The sequence below is a fragment of the Ornithorhynchus anatinus genome, chromosome X5 (genome assembly GCF_004115215.2).
Source record: "Ornithorhynchus anatinus isolate Pmale09 chromosome X5, mOrnAna1.pri.v4, whole genome shotgun sequence".
Lineage (NCBI taxonomy): Eukaryota > Metazoa > Chordata > Mammalia > Monotremata > Ornithorhynchidae > Ornithorhynchus > Ornithorhynchus anatinus.
In genome coordinates this window covers 13942907-13963932 of record NC_041753.1, presented here as the reverse complement: position 1 = coordinate 13963932, position 21026 = coordinate 13942907, and the positions used below count along the sequence as shown (strand labels likewise).

At 43.8% G+C, this 21026-nt stretch overlaps 1 protein-coding gene and 1 long non-coding RNA gene across 3 annotated transcripts in view; one reads left to right on the top strand and one right to left on the bottom strand.

Moving 5' to 3' along the window:
• PAX5 (paired box 5) overlaps nucleotides 1-21026 on the bottom strand; it is a 251331-nt gene that overhangs the window by 79454 nt on the left and 150851 nt on the right. The gene's annotated exons all lie outside the window — the stretch shown is intronic.
• LOC114808227 lies at nucleotides 222-17612 on the top strand. Its single transcript, XR_003756073.2, has 4 exons — nucleotides 222-316; nucleotides 14593-14679; nucleotides 16931-17079; nucleotides 17307-17612. It is a non-coding gene; the product is annotated as an uncharacterized LOC114808227 (long non-coding RNA).

The window sequence follows — 21026 nt, the reverse complement described above, 5'->3', positions numbered from 1 at the left end:
TAAAATTTTTCTCCACTGCAGGTGTTTTTCTACAGCTCTTATTTTCGCCGTTTGGACAGATACCCCAGAGGACGTTCAGTCTCATCAGAAATTGAGCAGTCTACACGTGTTGAGGGAGGGAAGCAACAATTAGTTGCCAAACTCCTCCCCTGCTCTTTCCCTAACCCTACACCCCCACTCTCACCTTGTGATGTCACACAGGATATACCGACGCTGTGGGAATGCGGCGATCTCGGGAATGGCCTCGCTTAGCTAGTCAGAGCTCGTCCAACCCTGCTGAAAACTCACAAAACAGGACAGCACTGGGGGATTGGGGGTAAGTCCTCGTGGCGGAAATCTCTATAATTACAGGCCGTGTCGTTTTTGGCGGACCACGTACGGTATTCGGTGCAAGGATGTAGCTACCGGAATTGGGGAGGGGAACCCTAAGGCGAGCCCTTGTGGACTTTTTTTTGTCCGTCTCTATATTACTCCTACCATCCGTCCTCATCCTCTGGAGATTCAGTACCGAGCGGAGTACCTAATAGACCTCTCTCTGGAAGCAAGTGAGCCTCACTGGAATAGTTGGACATCACGTTAACATCACGTTAACTCATCAGCTTCCAAACACATGCAGACTAACAAGACCTGAGGTGGAGATGGTCGAATTTAACGCAGAGCATCAACGTAAGCCAACACACATCCTTCACTCTAACCCAAAATGGCATTGATTCCACCACCCAGAAGGACAACCTACCAAATGTGCCAAGTGTCCTTCATGCCAAATAGCCTGTTGAAAGAACCAAGGGCAGATTAACAGTTTATCCCGCGAATAAAACTTTAAAAAAAAATAATAAAGAGCAATTTTAGGTACAGCCTATCTATGTATACTAATGGGGGGAAATGTGAATCCAATTAACTTCAAATTTAGCTCATAATGAACTTATCTCATTTTGCTACTAGCTCAGCTCTCATCTTGTGGCAGTAATTAACCACTGGGGGTTGTCACTCCCAGACACATGACACAGAGATCCTCCCAGCCCAGACACCTCAAACCCTGGCAGGATTCATTACCCTGACAGTGTGAAAACCCTTCACTTTTAATACTACAGGGCACCAACAAAAATTCTCCCTTTATCTACCTGATTATAAGAGAAAGAAATGAATTCACTAGAGATGTAATTAATTACTTCAAAGGATATATTAGAAAATGCAGGGGATTCAGGTGGTGATGGGGGAAGGGGAGCATGGGGAAAATAGCTATGAAACCCCATTATTACAGCCCCATAGCAACAACGTTTTCCAATTCTGCCGTAGAGGATTTTTCACAGTTCACATTCAGAACATAGTACGACAACACAGTGTACCATCAGTACGGTGGTACCGATCTCCTGGCTATACGGCGGGGGGGGGGGGGGGGGGGGGTTGACGATTTTGGCCGAAGCGAATGGTGGAAATTCCATCACATCTGAAGTTTGGGCAAGGATGAAGTGGTGTATTGGCCAAAGGATCCCTAGGGATGATAATGATTATAATAATAGTAATAGTGATATTCTAGGCGCTTACTATGTGGCAAGCACTGTGCAAAGCGCTGGGGTAGATACAAAATTAGATTTGATGCAGGCCCTGTGTCCCACATGGGGTTCACAGTCTAAGTGGGAGGGAGAACAGGTATTGAATCCCAATTCCCAGATGAGGAAACGGAGGCACTGAGAAGTTAAGTGACTTGCCCAGGATCCCACAGCAGGCAATTGGCAGAGCCAGGATTAGAACCCACATCCTGTGACTCCCAGACCTGGGCTCTTTCCACTAGGCCACACTGCTTCTAGAGATGTGATTTAAGTTTATCTGTCCCCGGAAAATGTGTCTGCCTCCATCCCCCGCCCCTCCTCTCCAGAGACAGCGTCCATAGAGGAGCGGCGTGGCTCAGTGGAACGAGCACGGGCTCGGGAGCCAGAGGTCACGGGTTCGAATCCCCGCTCTGCCACTTGTCAGCTGTGTGACTGTGGGCAAGTCACTTAACTTCTCTGTTCCCTCATCTGTAAAATGGGGATTAAGACCGTGAGCCTCACGTGGAACCACCTGATCACCCTGTATCTACTCCAGCGCTTAGAACGGTGCTCTGCACATAGTAGGCGCTTAACAAATACCGACATTATTATTATAATGTCAAATTCCCACTTGTGTACTCTTCCCCAGCACACAGTTCAGTGATCTGCACAAAGTAAGTTCCTAATAAATAGTTTTACTATTATCTGAGAGTACCTGGTCTGGGACATGAAATGATCACAGCAGTTTCAGTTGTAGAAAATGCTGCAGTGAAGATCGCTGGACAATAATAATAATAATGATATTTGTTAAGCATTTACTATGTGCCAAGCACTGTTCTAAGTGCTCGGGGCGGGGGGGGGGATACATGGTAATCAGGTTGTCCCACGTGGGGCTCACAGTCTTGATCCCCATTTTACAGATGAGGGAACTGAGGCACGGCAAAGTGAAGTGACTTGCCCAAAGTCACCCAGCCGACAAGTGGCGGGGCCAGGATTAGAACCCATGACCTCCGACGCCCAAGCCCGGGCTCTTTCCACTGAGCCACGCTGCGTCTCTGACGGTTTGGCATGTCCCACAGCAGGACCTAAATCACCAGTACCCGGAGGGGATGGTCCAGATCTAGCTAGGCATGGTCATCCGCACAGCCACTTAGAAGGCAGATAAGTTTTTGTTAGAGGCCACAGCTGGAGCAAGGTGCTTTAAAATGGCCAGCCAGAAGACTGTAGGGGAGGGAACATGGATTACAAACCTCATGGTGTGTGGGTGTTGGGGGGGAGGAGAGGGAAGAGGGGGTATCCACCCGTTTAGCCAACACTTCCCGGAACCTATTGGAATATTCTGGGAAGAGACTTGTTCCTCTACCAAAGGTGGAAAAGCTCCAGCCCGCCTGAGGCTAAGGTCAAGTTTCCCTCGGGGAGAAGTGGAAAAAGATATTCAGTTTAGAGCTTACTAAATTGTAAGCTCTAAACTTACTAAACTCTAAACTGTTTGAGCCTGTCTGCCTGCTCCCCTGAGACCTAGCCGGAAGAGATTTCATGTGATAAAGTAATTCTGTCTGCTTAAGATATATCTGGGGTAAAAGGGAACCTAGGGTGAGGTAATACGGGGGGTGTCATTTTAGAGTAAACAGTTTTTCCAGTCATTTCACCGAGCAACGTCTTCAGGCAGCCACATAGTCAAAACACAGTGTCTGATTTCTGTTACTCAGATTCACTAAATCCTAGCAGTTTTTAACCTCAGTGGCTTTAAATATTACCTTGCGAACCTCAGCTTCGCACTCTATTTTCTGATGTTATCTGTTTCAGTTTGTGGTTCTGATTAGATCTCTATTATACTCATCAGCTTGTTTGGGAATCTGGCTCCTGGCTGGAGCTGTCCCATGTTTCCTTTGGATTGTCCTAAATTCAGCTTGGCTGGTTTTGATCTGAGTTTGGGGTTATACGGTAAAATGGCCCCAATTTCAATCTCCTGCAGCAAGCCCGAGTCTAAGCGCCTTAAGAGCTCTCCTGAGGACACTTAGGATATGAATACACCAGACCACTTAGACATCCCTCAAAAAGACTGAAATTCTCCCCAAAACACCCTTCAGGAGAGACACCAGGCAAGTGAATTCCCAGTGTCCCACACCCATCACCGTCACCAGTATTTACTGAACATGTGGAGGGAACATTCAATAAAAGATATAAAAATTAACAATAATAATAACTGTGGCATTCGTTAAGCACTTTCTACATGCCAGGAACTGTATTAAGCGCTGGGGTTGATACAAGCAAATCGGGTTGGACGCAGTCCCTGTCCCGCGTGGGGTTTACCATCTCAATCCCCATTTTACAGAGGAGGTGACTGAGGCACAGAAAAGTGAAGTGACTTGCCCAAGCTCACACGGCAGTCAAGTGGCGGAGCTGGGAACAGAACCCAGGTCCTTCTGACTCCCAGGCCCGTGCTCTATCCACTAAGCCAATATCATCCCTGCCCTCAAGAGACGTTCGCAATCCATTGAGGAGTTCATAATTCAGCTGCCCACGATTCAAAGGTTTGGGACGGTGTGCGTCAGCATGCGTCTAAGTGACACAACACACCAAGGTCATGGGAAATCTCCCAGTTGAGGTCCACCAGGAAGCTGCAGCAACCTCTGCAGAGCTGTCAACACTGCTATAGAATAAAACTGAATGTAGAAATGAGTTCAAGTGAAGAGAACGATAGGAGGAAAAACATCTTGGATTATTTTTTCTTCTCAACCAATCAAGAAATATTTACTGAGCACTTATTGGGTGTAAAACTATACTAAGCATGTATACTAGGCATTTTGAGCGCTTACTGTGTGCAGAACAGCGTACTAAGTGCTTGGGAGAGCACGATATAACAGAGTTGGTAGATACGATCCCTGCCCTCAAGGAGTGTACAGTCTATTACTTAAAATAAATTACAGATAGGGGGAAAAGCAGATTATAAGTAATATGCAGGTTTGGTCAGTAGCAAGGTGCTTAGGGGGTGTAGACCCAAGCGCATAGGCGATGCGAAAGGGAGGGAGAATAGGGTGGGGAGAGGAGGGATTAGTCAGGGAAGGCTTTCTGGAACAGATACGATTTTAGTAAAAATACGTTTCACAAACTGTGTGGCCCTTGGCCGCGTCTGTCTAGTTTTGATGCAGTGTTTTAGAGAATTCAACCCTTCCTTTCAGGATTAAAAGGGAGTTTATGGCGGGAAGCTGTATCCAACAGGTCCTTAAACCATACTGTTGAAAACTATGGAGACACGGAGACGTTTTGCACTTGAACAGTTAGTTTGGGCACCATAACATTTGAGGACTGATTTAGTCTGAGTCTCGGGGCTTTCAGTGAAATCTGTGCCTCAAAACAGTGGAGAGGAATGGCTACGGCTAAATGGTTTTCTATACTTTTACCCTAAACAAGGAGAAGCAGTGGAGTCCAGTGAAGAACTTGAGCTAAAGAATCTTTCCATTGGTAGGTAACCTCAGGCAACCCCTTTGCCTTGATGGCTCTTCTAGCGTACAGAAATAACACCCACCCCTCACTTACCTTATAGGGGTGCTGCAAGAATTAGATAGAAATCTATGAGGCACTTGGCGTCACTGGGAGAAAGATGTTAAATACAAGGGGTTGCTCCTTTCTTATTTCTTTACTAGACACTCATTTTAAATAAAGCAAATACTAAACGATTAAAGAATTCCTTCACTCACTGGTGATTCCTCAACACCTTTTGAGTACATACTGGGAGATTACAATACACGCAAAACACATGTTCCCTGCCCTCAAGGAGTTGATAGTCTCTGATGGGTTATTTATTCTACAAATAACAAGCCCGGTTTTCCCTTTGCAATGCAACCTTGTTTAAAATGAAACATCTTTGGGAGCAGCATGTGCTCTTTCAGACTAACAGGACACTATCCTGTAAGTTACGGCTTCAGTGTACTAAGTGTCACCCTGGAGACCTAAGCCAGCTAATGCAGCTTCCAAAGGGAGCTTATTATTTACAAGCAGGGAGAGGCTGAGGCACTGAGATTTGGTTCAATTATACCTTGCAACAGTAGAATACCATTTTTCCTAAGGATTTACTAGACAGCATTCCCTTAATTACGGCATCAGTCCCATGAAGCCGGTAGGTACCTTTACCCATTACCCAGATAGAGCAACTGAGGCATTATCCGATCCGTATTTCCAAATCTTCCAGGAGTCTCAAACACACTATCAGTAATAGGTATTTAGGGACCGTGCACATTTCAAGATCGCACATTCTTTTTTACTATATCTTACCGGCACCCACGGCGATAGAGGATTATTGTCTCTGATTCTGAACAGATTTAAATTAAGTAGAGAGAGGGTGACTTACTCTCGACTGTAAGCTCACTGTGTGCAGGGAACTTGCCTACCAACTCCGTTATACTGTGCTCTCCCAAGCGTTTAGTTCAGGGCCCGGCACATCGTAAGTACTCAACAAATATAACTGACTTCCCCTAAAGCTTCCCAGGAAGGTGGCTTGGAAGTGACCCACAGGCTAAAACATGCGCTCTGATGAAGTGATACCTCGGCCTTCTTTTTCTAATGCCAATGTTTCAGGGTTTTTTTAAAAAGTGGGTTTCTCCGGGAAGAACTCCACTGTCTGCAGCATATAGCTTCGGTGGACTCTGAACACATGTAAGGGTAAGAGTGATATCTGCATGCAACCTATATACAACCACCGTGACTGCCAAAGTCTTCACTGTCGGGCCTCTTTTACAAGATGGAAACCACGGTGGACGTGCTGCAATTGACTTGATTCTTTTTCAAAAGAATTCGGTCTTTCTGACATAATTCCCAAGCCATCCGCAAAATGTTTGGCTTTCCGGACAGCTGAACTTGACATACTCTCTCACAAGAACATCCTGCAAGGCCCCTCTAAAATGTAGCCAGTCAGGGCTGAAGATTTCTAAGTCCGCGAAAGCAAGATCTATAAAAAAAAAAAAAAAAATGGATGGGCTCTGGGAAAGCCTACGGCGAACTCTAAAAATCACTTGAGTCTTTTGAATATCAAACCTAGTTTGGCAGCCTTACAGTTTTCAGTTGCCTCCCCGGCCCCTAATTAGAGGCAGATAAAACAGTAGTAATGCACAGATCAGCTGTAATGATTTTGTTAGCTCGATTATTCTTCTTGACAATTAGGTCTGACTGGCAAAGCCTCACAGGAATGTCAAAGCCCACTTCCTACAAAGCAGGTAATGTCACAGGTGTGACCATGAAATCAATAATGAGGCAGAGCTCTAGCAGAGGGCATCCGGGTCAGACGGAACAGCCCTTAAATTAAACATTGATAAGCAGAACACAATTATCCATCATGTTTAAGTGCCTGCGTGAAATTAGTAGCCAGGGAATGGGAGCGATAGGGGAAAGATTAGTGGAGGAGGTATTGAAATGAGCAATGTCCACAATGTTGCAATAAGGCTGTGATGGAATCTGTTCTCTACACCATAAAATTCAGATTACACACACTTTACTCAAAGATGGCCCCAGATGAGGCTTTGGTTTTTTTGGCTTTTTTTTTTTTTTTTTTTTTTTTTACTTTTCTTCTCACCTCATCTCAAAAGTGAAGATTACCGGGCCATCATCTGTAAGTTTGTAATTGACAGGTCATACTCAAGGATTTCAAAAAGTTGCGATCTGGTTGATAAGGCAAGATATTTTCAGGAAAATCTAAGAAGGGTAAGAAAAAGACATCCTTCTTTGTAACAGGTAAGCTCTCTCTCTTTAACGTGTCCTACGTAAATTTCTTCACTTGCGATTTCCAGAATCCTCTAATTGAAAAGGTTTGCTCACAAGCTAAGGGCCACTTATTAGGCCTACTGTTATCTTAACACAGTACACTCTCAATCGTTGCATCAGTCGATAGTATGTATTGAGCACTTTCTGTGTACAGAGAACACTGTACTAAGTGCTTGCAAGAGTACAGTACAAGAGAGTTGATAGACATGTTCCCCGCCCACCAAGAGCTTACAGTCTGAAGGGGGAGAACAGACATTAAAATACATAAATATCATCACATTTATTAAAAAGAAATCTCATTCATTTCAAGGAAGAAGTCCAACATGAATTCCTGAGATGTCGACATTTTAGAAGACCTCTGAAGTGCGAATTGTACGTCTCTTTACGTGAGGTCTAAGATTAAATTTCTCTTTCCGGTGTCCGCACTGGCCTGTCTCAGATTTATCTGACTCTCTTTAAATCTGCTTAGGAATTCAAGAACTCAGTATCTCTCTCCCACTAATTCCATAAAACCTCGACACATTTCCCAGAGCTTGGAGTTTAACCGAGGCTACGTTCATCACGGTAAAGGTCAAAGAGTTACTTCTCCGGATCAGAGCTTAACTTCATTTGGCAGAGTAGAGAGCGCAAAAGCGGAACCACAAGGTGAAACTATCATAAATTTCAGATTAATAAGATCCAAAATTCTGACTTTTAATGTGTTTTACCGAAAGGTATCTCAAGGCTAATGGAAAACAAAAGTAATTAACAATTAAAGAGAAGTCGAGGAACTTGAGTTCCACTTGATGTGGCGATTCCTTGCATCCGATTTTCAGAAGACCACCGTAGGTGCAAAGATGGCGATCCTTTCCCAAAGAATTGCTAGTGGAAAGTTGGTCCTGTCCCACTCTTCCCTCTGATTGTGTGTCGCAGAAGAATATGGAAAAGCCCAACTTCCTTAATATTTCGGCACTGTGTGTTTCCGCATGGACGAGCTAACCTCAGTCCCTGCCCCAACTTGACCTCACCCTCTGATGTTGCTCTGAATCTCAGGAGAGTAGCTTCCTTCCAGAGTTTACCCCCAGTATTGTCAAAGCAAACTGACACCTGTGTCCTCCCTCGGGCCCTTAATCAAGTTAGCTCTGTGGATTCAGATGTCAACACCAAGCGAGTCATCCACCATCTTAATCTCCACTTAGAGAAGCTAGCTGGGCTCCCATTTGCCTGAAGATCTTTCTCGCTCTTATTCTTCTCTCCTGCTATTTCAAATGAGCTTGAGACCAATTCTTTACCCACTAGCCCACACTGTTGCTCAACTAAACGCATTTAATAACAAGCCTTATTTCCCCCGTTTCTATTCTGGCAGTAAGCATTGCTGAGGGTTGATTTATTAACTTATAATAATCATAACGATAATAATAATGCCGGTATGTGTTAAGCGCTTATTATGTGCCAAGCACTGTTCTAAGCGCTGGGGTAGATATAAGGTAATCAGGTTGTCCCACGTGGGGTGCGCAGTCTTCATCCCCATTTTACGGATGAGGTAACTGAGGCACAGAGAAGTTAAGTGACTTGCCCAAGGTCACACAGCAGACAACTTGTGAGACTGAAAAATTGGACCTTATGCTAAAAAAAAAAGCCTCAGGGTGCCAAGAGGATAAAATATTCACTCAAATATTACGAACAATAGACAGCAGCAATGAGGCAGTAATAGGCAGGTCTGCAAACAGAGACAGGCCCTGTCTGGGACAAAACCGTTAGTCCGGGAAGGATCTAGCTTTACGAACAATGTGGGTGGTAATGTCTGTCGTCAGTCAGTCAAGCAGTGGTACTTATTGAGTGCTCACTGTGTGCAGAGCGCTGTACTAAGCGCTTGAAGAGTACAGTATAACAAAGTCGGTAGACACGTTCCCTGCCCGCCTAAATCAGGCACGCATTTCTAATCGCCACACCTTAAGGACCTAACAGGGGTGGAGAAGGCCCAGGAAAGAGCAACCAAATGATTAAGGAGATAGAACATCTTTTATGGTAGAAGGTAGATGGAAAAGATTAGGGGTCTCAGGTCTGAAAAATTATAGACGGGAAGGGGGCATTTTTTAAGTTTACAAATTCATAAAATGGAATTTGTTAAGACTCTACTACGTTCCAGGTACTGTACTAAGCACTGGGGGAGATACAAAACAATGACAAGGACCGTGTCTATCATCCCATATGGGGCTCACAGTCTTATCCCCAATTTTACAGATGAGGAAACTGAAGCACAGAGAAGTTAAGTGACTTGCCCAATGTCACACAGCAGACAAATGGCGGAGCCAGTATCAGAAGCCAGGACCTCTGACTCCCACGCTGCTTATTATCCACTAAATGCCACAACACAAGGAAAGTTGGGGGTGGGGGAGCGGGTGGAGCACTTAGTAAGCTTGAAGGTGGTGAGTTCCAAGGGAAAGGAAACACTTCTCCACACATTAGGTGGTAAGCATTGGTAATTTGTTACAAATAATTTGGGCAAGCCAAAAATATCGGTAGGTTCAAGAAGCTTTTGGATCAATTCAAGGACAAGGGGTTTCATAATAGGTTCCTGGAAGGAAAACTATGGATGTAGAGGAAAAAATTGGAGATTTTAAATGGGACAGCTAGAGTCATGAGGATGGATTAAGTCCCAGCACCTCGAGTTGTTTCAACGGACCAGTTTTCTCCAGCACTTGTATATTCAGCAGTGCTCAGGATGGATGTACGTTTTCAATCGGACATTCAGTCACCTAAATTACTCTATTTGTAAATATTTTCATTCCCCTCCGCCACTAGAAAGAAGCACCTCGTGGGCAGGGGGCATGCCATTTCTCTGCTTTGTGTTTGCCAGACATAGTCCAGGGCATTATTATCCAGTGAGTGTTCAGTAAACACAAATTCTTTTTTTCTCATGCTGCCTTTTGACTCTTCCTCTTACTGTGTCTCCTTTGCTGCCCGTTGCGGACAGGGATTGTCTCTATTGCTGAACTGGACTTTCCAAGCACTCAGTACAGTGCTCTGCACACAGCAAGCGCTCAATAAATACGATTGAATGAATGAATGACTATCAAAGAGAGAAATCGTCACCCTGCTCTGTTGAGCATTCTCTGCCGCTGACAGAGGCCAAAGAGGCAGAATACTGGGGTGAAAGAATAGTAATAATATTTATTATGTACATAGATCATGCAGTGCTCCATACTCGGGGCTTAAGAAAGTACAACATACGGAACGGGAACCTTTCCTGTACACAAAGTGCTTTCAATCAAATGAGACCACTGGTTTGACTCCTAATAGCATTTCTTAAACTTTTATGCTTTAAACAATCCTCTCTCTGATCACGAAGTTCAAACAACGAAAATAGATGAATAAGTCAAGTCGAAGCATATTTTTTTATTACCAGTATGGACCTGACCCCAAGGAATAAATTCTTCAACGTGAAGGGTTACCAAAAAGCTTAATAGTGTTTCACATCCTTCTGGTCTAATATTAACTACTAAAATTCTTGTTACAGGAGCCCAAATGAAAAATTGTAACTTATATGAACCTTCCCCAAATCTAGGGAGTGCCTTGATTTTACCTTTATCCTTTCACCCTTTAAAAATGACTCTGTTGCTTTATCATTGTCCCTTCAGATAAAACTGTAAAATGTAGGATTCCCAAAATGCACGATGATGCTGAAATGACAATTGTGTTATAAACCAAGGTTTAATCCTTGAAAAAATACTAATCCTTTAAAAAAAAAAAAATCTTCATCCTCCTCCTTGAGGCACTCTCTATTGCTTCTAGTAACTCCTTGAAATTTGGGTCCGGAGAAACGCATAGAAAATCCCAGTATCTACATTTGATGGCGATATGTAAGAAACAGCTGGGTTCATCTTTGTTGCACATTATCTTTTCGGTGTTGACTTAATCACTAAAATCAAGATGAAAAATAAAGGAAGTAAAACAAGAAAATGAATGGATATAATTTAAACACAAGGGGATTGGAAAATGCAAATTGAGGTCACTCCAGTGCATACCCCAGTTACTCTGGAAAGCTTTATGTCTTAGATTTTCTAGGAAGCGCTTTTGGAGAACCCTGAACTGCATTAGTTGTATATTCAAAACTAAGGTTGAAGCCAAATTTACAATCAGAGGACATATCTTTATCAGTCTGGTCTGAAAAAGTTTCAGATTCCCCTGGGTTTTAATGGCACTGATGGTAACTTAGCGAACAAAAGAAGAATTCGGTATCGGTTACTTATTTTTTATTTTTTTTGGGGGGGTCACAATTCAGCATGTGGGGAGGGGGAGGCTAAAAAGCATTAGGAAGAAGTCTTGCAGACAGGACAGTCTTTCTGTGAAACTGAGGCCTTATGATCAGCCCAGGGTAATTCCCAACTGACAAGTTACAAGAGGCTCTGTACTTCCCCGCTCAACCTTCCTGCCAGCCTTCTGGCCTCCGGAGACTGCCCTGTAGCCACTTAAGGGTGACAGCAGAGTGGAGACGCAGCCTGGAGGATGAAAGTCTAAAACGTAATCTGTCATTCAGGCAGATGTACTGACATCAGGGTACGCGAGGCAGGCTTAGAGGTGGAGCCAGTGGTAAATGGTGACAAAGATGACATTCCCATCTGTACGGCCCAATCCACACTAACGTTGGCTCGGCACAACACGAGGTTTACCTAGGTAGATCTGGGCCCCCAATGGACATTGTTTGCAGGAAAATTATCTTCGAAACGTACGTCTAGATCATGCAGAAATGTGTCCCCATAATGATACAAAATCCAAAACAGAGGAAGGGGCAGAAGAGTTACAGATTTTGCAGATATTTGAGACTCTGCCAAACCCCAAATACATTTTGCTAAATTCCCATTTCCTAAAAAGCGGAAGAAATAGACTGCATTTAGTTTAACTAAGTGGAAGCCTTGTAAAGAAAGAAAACCAGAATATCTAAGTTCGTGGCTTATTGTTCTTCTTGCCAGGAAGATAACTAAGACCTGATCAGTGACAGTTGCCTTAGAGATGGCAGACCTCCTGGAGTGCCCTGCAAATTAATGTGCCCCCAAAAACACATTAGAAAATTACACTGAATTAAGCATCCAGAACTCCCTCGGCAAGCCAAAAAATCACCAACCTATACCACCCCCAAAAATATCTGGGAGTAACGATGTTGTCATCCTTCCAGGCGACGTTCTTTCTGACTCAAGGTGTCCATCAAAAAAGAGGTGGTGTGTTTTACTTACAGTTGAGTCACTGGCGTGATAATTTCTTCAAACTTAAGAGGACGGTCAACTGCTAGATACATCCGCTGAGCTCCTTTTTCTAAAATGTCATGAATTGAATCCAACTCTCACTACTGGAGTGAACAGACACCATGAATTTGGGGTAGTGACCAGAATGTCAAATTGGAAATAACTCCTACAGAACAAGTTTTAGAAGCACCAATTTTTAGGGAGGTGCTGACCTGAGAAAGATGTGGTTCAGAGTCCTTTAAAATAAGATCTCAATCTTGATACAGGAGGCAATTTCAAAAGTGGAGCTACTACGCCAGCAAACACCACTCCATGTATCACTTCTGTCCTCCCTAAGTGTCTAGTACAGTGTGCCGTACCAAGAGGGTGCTCAATAAGGGTTACTACCACTCCTTCCATCCAAGTCCAGAAGTGGAGCACTGGGCCCCAATGCCCTGCTCAGGCCGTCAAAGGTCTCTCGCCAGCCCTGAACCCCTGCCAAAAACAGAATGCATCTAGAACAAAAGTACAGGATTTTAGGACCCAATGTGGGCTGACCGAGCGCGGACGCACCTAAAGTGATTCCAGGGGTTCTTCTGGCCAGGATTCAGGGCTGGAAACCCTCAGCAACATTACAATGAGGTAGAGATACAAACTCAGTGAGGGATCAGCATGTGCTAACGCGACAGATGCAGGAGTTTGTTCACTGAGTGTGCGAATTTTCCAGGGGAGAAAAAGAAGTGGGGAAAGAGGCAGAACATTCATCCATTGCCATTTGTAGGCACCCAAACGGTCTAAAGTGCCAAATTTCCTTACTCTTTCTTCTCCCCTCCTTCCTTCCTCCATATTTTCTTCTCTTTTTTCTCCTCTTCCCCCTTTTAATAGCAGTCACCGTTTTTATCAAGCACTTACTGTGTGCAGAGCGCCGTACTAAGCCCTGGGGAAAAACTGTACAGGTGGAAATGAAACGTGGTCCCTGTCCCCTGGCGGGGCTAAACTTATTCCTTATATGACCCCACGTAATAGCCCTTCCTCTGTTTGGGGGGTTGCAAACAATATGCAAAAAAGGGGCAAAATGATGCAAGTAAGTAGTTATTTAGCAAGCTGAAAGCATAATCAAAGTTCTCGATCTGGAGTAACAGAAGACGCAAGATGCCACCAGGAACTGCCAGTAACACTGGCAATGGAGAAGATACAAACATGTTCTCTCATTGCTCTGCAATATTTCCTATTATTTGTACAGCCAGTAACTCCTGTAGCATGGGGGCTGTATTCTTGAAGATCCCTCCATTAAGGAAAACTCACTCTGTATTACCCCATGTCTAAAACCACGCATCTGCACACAAACCTTTTCCTCTAACACCATGTTACGCTGTATTCGGACAGATGGGCAATGTTCGAAGAACATTCTCTGATTTTGCCATCATGTTCTAACCAAAACACATAATGAAAACACATATTCTATCAGAACTGAATAAATAAGGTTTGGTCTATGACTCTTCTCTTCAAACTCACCAGGGAAACTTCACTCCTTAAATTCATAGATTTTTTTTTTTTTTTAAGAGTTCTCAATTCCCTAGAGGCAAGAAATGCAATCAATATCCTAGGTAGAACTTGTATTTAGAAACTAAGTAAAATTACTTTTTTGACAAGTTTAACTTTTTTTGATATTTCTAAGTTGGATATATCATAAGTATGAGGCGTGTGAAACGATTTTTAAAATCAAGTACTTTTCCACAGGGGTCAAGCAGTTTACTAATTCCCATATATCATTACTAATAAAAATGATTATTATTAAGAATGATAATAATGATGTAGTACAGCGTGGCTCAGTGGAAAGAGCCCGGGCTTGGGAATCAGAGGTCGAGGGTTCGAGTCCCGGCTCCGCTACTTGTCAGCCGTGTGACTTGGGGCAAGTCACTTCACTTCTCCGGGCCTCAGTTACCTCATCTGTAAAATGGGGATTAAGACTGTGAGCCCCACGTGGGACAACCTGATCACCTTGTATCCCCCAGCGCTTAGAACAGTGCGTTGCACATAGTAAGCGCTTAACAAACGCCAGCATTATTATTATCTTATTTACATTAATGTTTCTCCCCTTGCAGAAAAGGTCTACATTACATCATCAGGAAAACTCTTCAAATAGGAACTCAAATCTCATATACACTCAGAGACTGACAGTGAGCATTGCGGTGAGCAATTCCTTTTTGTCAGATTTCAAATTGGAAAAAGCATCATGGGGTGGGAGAGACACATCCAAGGAAATTGTTATGCATCTGTACACTTTTGCATTATGCATGTTGTGGAATTCAACCTAAGAGAACTCTATTCCAACAAATAGTTGTTTGGGAGAAATTGAGCCAACAGGATGATACTGGGTCACCTTTTTTATGTAGATGTAATGGCAAAAAAAAGTCAGCGTAGAGAAGGATATCTGAAAACACGTATACATCTTATATGTGATGATACGCACCCATCCCCAGGCTCTACTATGGGTACATCACTGTTGCCATTTGCACAAATCCAAATATCTGGGATTCCAAAGGATATGCTATCAGACCAGCGTTTTTCGCTGCAATCAGCGTCGGTTTGGAGATACTATTGAGCGTTGTTTTAAAAGACTAAAATCAAAATGAATGGGTCTCTCTCCTTAGGCAAATTAACCTCCTCCTGTTAAGGAGAAATGTTAAAAGGAGAAATTGAAAATCTTAAAAATGAATATTGGCTACTTTACTTCTGAAGTTTAAATCTGGAAATCAAAGGGCTTATTTCTCAGCTAGTATTTACGTCAGATTTTACAGATCAAAAGCTTTTAAGTTTCCAGATGGACAGAAGACCTTCAACGAATAACACGAATTAGCGCCCAAAGATCCAGACCGCAGGAAGAAAGGTTACAAGTACTTATCTGCTACTTCTCTATTTTCTGCCAAGTGTCCGCATATAATATCTACTCCCATTTAAGAACTGAGCTGCCTTGATACACCTCACCACCACTACCAAATTAAAGACTTTTTTTCATTCCATTATTTCTAAAATGTACTTCACCCAGCGCAACACTCAACGAATGGAAGAACTAGGAGAATTAAAACCACGCAATGAAACAGCTTCTTGACGGATAAAGCTATGGAAATTTTAGGCTCCATTTACTTCTCAATCTAATTTTGTCCTCCGATGCACATTATGCCTGAAATGGGATCTCATGTGGTTTGATCAGTGCTCTTAACGCGTGCAGAAACAACGCAGTTTCTCTATTGTTGTTTCCTTTCTGCGGCACAGCAATACTTCTAATAAGAGCAGCTCAGCAGGTATTGAAAGGCAGTCTCTTTAGTAATCACTCTACTACCAGTGAGCTGCAAGAAAGCGAAGCCAATATTCAGTTTGAAAACTTCAGTATCCAAATCGCTGCTACCCTTTCCTCAGTGTACCTTTTTAAGACCAAGAGATCACTGTTAAATCTGAGGTCTGTACGTCAGCAATGACGACAAATGAGGATCTGATTTTATCTTAGAAGGAACAAGTTCACCTTTCTCTTTGCCCTCTTTTAATCTATCAACTGTAATTGTTGAGTGGTCTGTGCAGAGTACTGTACTAAGCTCTTGGAAGAGTACGATATAAAAGGGCTGGTAGATACGTTCTCTGCCCTCAAGGAGCTTGGGTGAAATTCCTGGATCTCATCAACAAATAAACTCAGATGGCACAAAAGTTATATTCAATTAGAAGTGTTGTCGCCCTGTCCAGTAGCTCGCATATAAATGGCTGCTTTTACAGAGACAATATACAGCAAAGTGTTGAGCAACTGTCCAAGGAATTTGAACAATGAAGACAATTACTATAGGTAATGAGACAAAAAATGCATATATACATATGTATATATATTTCTCTCTATTACACTTTGCTGGTGTATGCCCAGAGAATGTAAATGGCTCAGTAAACACCACCACTTACTGGACCAAAAACAACCCGTCTCGTCTTATGCCGTCCAGTCGTCTCCTACCCATAGCGACACCACGGACGCATCTCTCCCAGAACACCCAGCTCTCCATCTGCAATCGTTCTGGTAGTGGAGCCATAGAGTTTTCTTGGTAAAAAAGCGGAATCGGTTTACCATTGCCTCCTTCCACGCAGTAAACTAGAGTCTGCGCCCTCGACTCTCTCCCGTGCAGAGAGAGTACATAACTTCAGTACTGGTGTGTTTACTGCATTCCAGGAATTCGTTGTTTGTTTGCAATCCCATCCTGCCATTTGATGTTTACTACGGTTCTTAGGCGCTGCTGGTGAAACTTCTCCATAAGCCGGGCGCCTTCTGTAGTGAAAACACACGTGCACCCACTACAGCTTTACAGATTTTCAGTTTGGTATGGAACTTGAGTCCCCATTGTTGCCTGTCAATCCACCAGAAGTCATACCGACCTTTCTCATTCTGTTTTCTACTTCTTTATCTAGTGGTGCATCATCGGACAGGGGGCTGCCTACATAACAGAACTCGGGGATGGCATTATGCTCTGGGTCCTTGTATGAGTATAGTCTTCAACAAGGAATGTACATAGGAGAATTACTGCTTGGTCTATATGAAAATCACTGAGGACAAAGAGGTATGCTCATTTAAACTAATCATGCGTCTGAAAAACTAAATTCTTTTGTTAGTGACAGCGTGAGAGGTTACTTTCCAAAACCAGGAAAACTACTTGGTAATATTATACAATAATTTATACTTAGGGACAAAGGGGATCTCCGAGGGCCTTCCAGTCCAAATCTTTCCTTCAGGTAGAACTGCTCCTAAAGTATCTACATAAATGTGTGTTTATTTTCCTTTTACCAGATCTCCAGGGGATCCCTGCCCTTTCAGTGAATGGGGAGCATCAACCTGCAATCTGTCATCCCCAGGAGGTAACAAATCTAGAAGGGGGCTGCGATTCTCCCAGGTTATTTCTTCTTGAAGAAATTTCCCAAGAACTAACGTTAGATTTACAAGGTGCATGGAAAGATGCCGCTCCACCCCAGTAGTGCCACAGAGACTGGGATTCTTTCATCCAAACATCAAGGTCCAGCACTGAAGAAGAAGAGAGTTAAAGAACAATGATGGAAAGTGAAGGAGAACGAATAAAAAAGTTCTCAATGGTTTTTATCAACTAAGCTAATCAATTTTCCTCCTTCCACCAAAGGACCAGGAACTAAGAATAACTTCTCCACCCCCCTCAGGGTTATCTGAGGATACTACACGATCTGGCTACCAGTTATCAGCCAGCGGCAGTAATTCCACTTCCTTTCCGTATTTATACTGTCTGTCTCCCCCTCTAGATTGTAAACTCACTGTGGGCAGGGAATGTGTCTTGTTCATTGTTAATAATAATAATCATGTTGGTATTTAAGCGCTTACTATGTCCCAAGCACCGTTCTAAGCGCCGGGGTAGATACAAGGTAATCAGGTTGTCCCACGTAGGGCTCACAGTCTTCATCCCCATTTTACAGAGGAGGTAACTGAGGTACAGAGAAGTGAAGTGACTTGCCCAAGGTCACGCAGCTGACAAGCGGCGGAGCCGGGATTAGAACCCATGACCTCCCAAGCCCGGGCTCTTTCCACCGAGCCACGCTGCTTCTCACTGTTGTACTGTACTCTCCCAGCCACTCGGTACAGTGTTCTGCACACAGTAAGCACTCAGCAAATACAACTGACTGAATGACCGACAACTCCATGGCTGGCTCCAGGAGGGTAATAAGGAGGTGGTAGTGAGAGAAGGAGCAAGGAAAGGAGTTACGTGAAAGGTAGACTACAGAAGCAATGGAGAATGAATGTAGAGGAAAGGAAAGATGAGAAAGAAAATCTCAAAAGAATCCAGGATGCTTACCAGCTAAACTTTCAAATGTCTCCCTCTAAAATAAACCTGTCGGTGGTTTAATTTAATACTTGCTCACCGACTTGGAGTCTCTATGAACCTAGGAAGAATTGACTTCTACTTTTCTCTTATAGTAGACGTAGTACCTTGGTGACCTATACTTTGGTTTCACAGAAGAATTTCCTTGTTCATCTTGGGGTGCCTTCCACGCTCTTGAAAATTAGAGTACAGCTCTCACCGTTTAGACAAATCCAATTTTGACAGTCAAACCTAGACCTGTGAAAAGGAGAATCTATAAAAGTTGAACAAAGCGGGGGAAGGGGAGGGTGGCCAGTGGGATTCTCTGGTTCATGACCACCAGTCAGTGACGTCAGGATTTATAACTGTATTAAATGGCATGACAGTCAGTCATGATAAATCAGTTCCCCCCCTCTTCCCAAATCACAGACAATAAAAGCTTTGGCAGTGAAAGTCATTCATCACCATAAAGACTTGAGACATTCTAGTCATCAATTTCCCTCACATCCTTAATACACTGGAGAGAGTGTTAGAATTTTAGCTAAAAAAAAAAAAAAAACACGAAGAAAGATTGAACAAGAATAATTACAAAGGTCAAAGAAAAGGATTCCTCCAGGAAGCACGTTCCGATCAGGGAAGGCAGAACTACAGGGGACTGAGTTGTGGGCCCATTTCTGAGGAATGTTGGCAAGCAAATGTTTTGGAAGTTTTAAACCACCACTCGTGAATACACACAAACAGGAAACTGAAGTGGGAGAGGCAGGGAGGTGAGAGCAATAGAACCTCAGCCTCATAGCTTCATCTGAAAGCCTAGAATGCTAGTACTAAGGGAAAAGGCTAAAATTGAAAGCACCCGCAGAACGCAGAACTTGCTATAAATATATGGCTGCAGTTTCATCTGTTACAAAGGATGAAGACAATAACTAACAAGCAGGAAGCACAAGGAGGTGGTGTTCAGATGCGGAGGTTTTACAGTGCTAAGCAACAGGAGGGTGCCATCTGTTAGGAATCTGTGACAGAAACTCAATGACTGAGTGAGCTTTGAATAACTGAATTGCAAAACAATAATAATAATAATAGGAATTGTGGTATTTGTTAAGCGCGTACCACGGGCCAAGCACTGTACTATATTGGGGTAGAGGCAAGATAATCAGGTCCCACAGGAGGTTCGCAGTCTAAGTAGGAGGGAGAAGAGGTATTGAATCTCCACTTTACAGATGAGGTAACTGAGGCACAGAGAAGTGAAGTGACTTGCCCAAGGTCAAACAGCAGACAAATGGCCGAGCCAGGATTAGAATTCAGATCCCCTGACTCCCAGGCCCACGCTCTCTCCAAAATGCCGTGCTGCCTTTTTTTTTTTTTTAATGGCACTTAAGTGCTCACTGTGTGCCAGGCAGATAGGTAATCATCAGGTTGGACACAGTCCCTGTCCCACATGGGGTGCAGGCTTAATCCCCATTTTACAGATGAGGTAACTGAGGCACAGAGAAGTTAAATGACTTACCCAAGGTCAAACAGCAGACAGATGGCATTGCCGGGATTAGAACTCAGGTCCCTTTTTTTTTTTGCCCCCCCCCCCCCCCGCCCGTGTTCTATACACTAGTCCATGCTGCTTCTCTATTTTGGGTAGTGATACTAGAGCAAGGGCTGTGCCAATACATTAGATTGGTACGTATTCAATTCGTGTCTTTTTTTTTTTTGGTCAGAGAAACCCTCGGTTCTCTTCCCCAAGCACTGCTTTCCAAAGTGGGAGGGAAAACAAAAGGGAGAGTTAGAGGAGGGTGGGTGTGGAGAGATTGGGAAGTGAAAAAGGTTATGAGGTGGATTGGGGGCCAGGAATTGAAGAGCAGAAAAAAGTCAATAATAGCACTGTGGAAAACTAAGAAATATAATTCTGCCGCTTCTTAGGCTTCAGTTACCACCTCTCCAGATCCGACCTCTCACGTGCTGCGATCCGCATTTCCTCCTGCCTCCAGGTCATCTCTACATGGATGTCCTACCAGTACCTCAAGATCCACCGGTTCAAAACTGAACTCCTCGTCTTCCCTTTCAAATCCGCTCCACTGAACTTTCCCCTCACAGTCAGCAATTCCACCACCGTTCCTGTCTTTCGAGCCTATGAACTCGGCCTCGTCCTTGCCTCCTCCCTCCGTTTTAACCCTCAAATTCAGGCTGCTGCCAAATCCTGCTAGTTCTTCCCCCACAGCATCCAGACTACCACCACACTGGGCCCGCCACTCAACCACTATCCCGCCTCGACCACTGCATCAGCCTCCTCGCTGATCTCCCTGCCCCCGATCTCCCGATTTTTCTAGTCCACACTTCAGTCTACTGCCCAAATGGCCAATCACTGGCACTTGCTGAGTGCTTACTGTGTGCAGAGCACTGTACTAAACACCTACCTCTCTAAAATGTCACTCTGTCCATGTCTCCCCGGTCCTCAAAAATCTCTATTTTAATAATAACGATGGCTGTTTGTTAAGCGCTTACTATGTGCGAAGCACTGTTCTAAGCGCTGGGCCGGGGGGGGGGGGGGGATACGAGGTAATCAGGTTGTCCCACGTGGGGCTCACAGTCTTCATCCCCATTTTACATATGGGGTAACTGAAGCACGGAGAAGTCAAGTGACTCGCCCAAAGTCACACAGCTGACAAGTGGCGGAGTCAGGATTGGAACCCATGACCGCT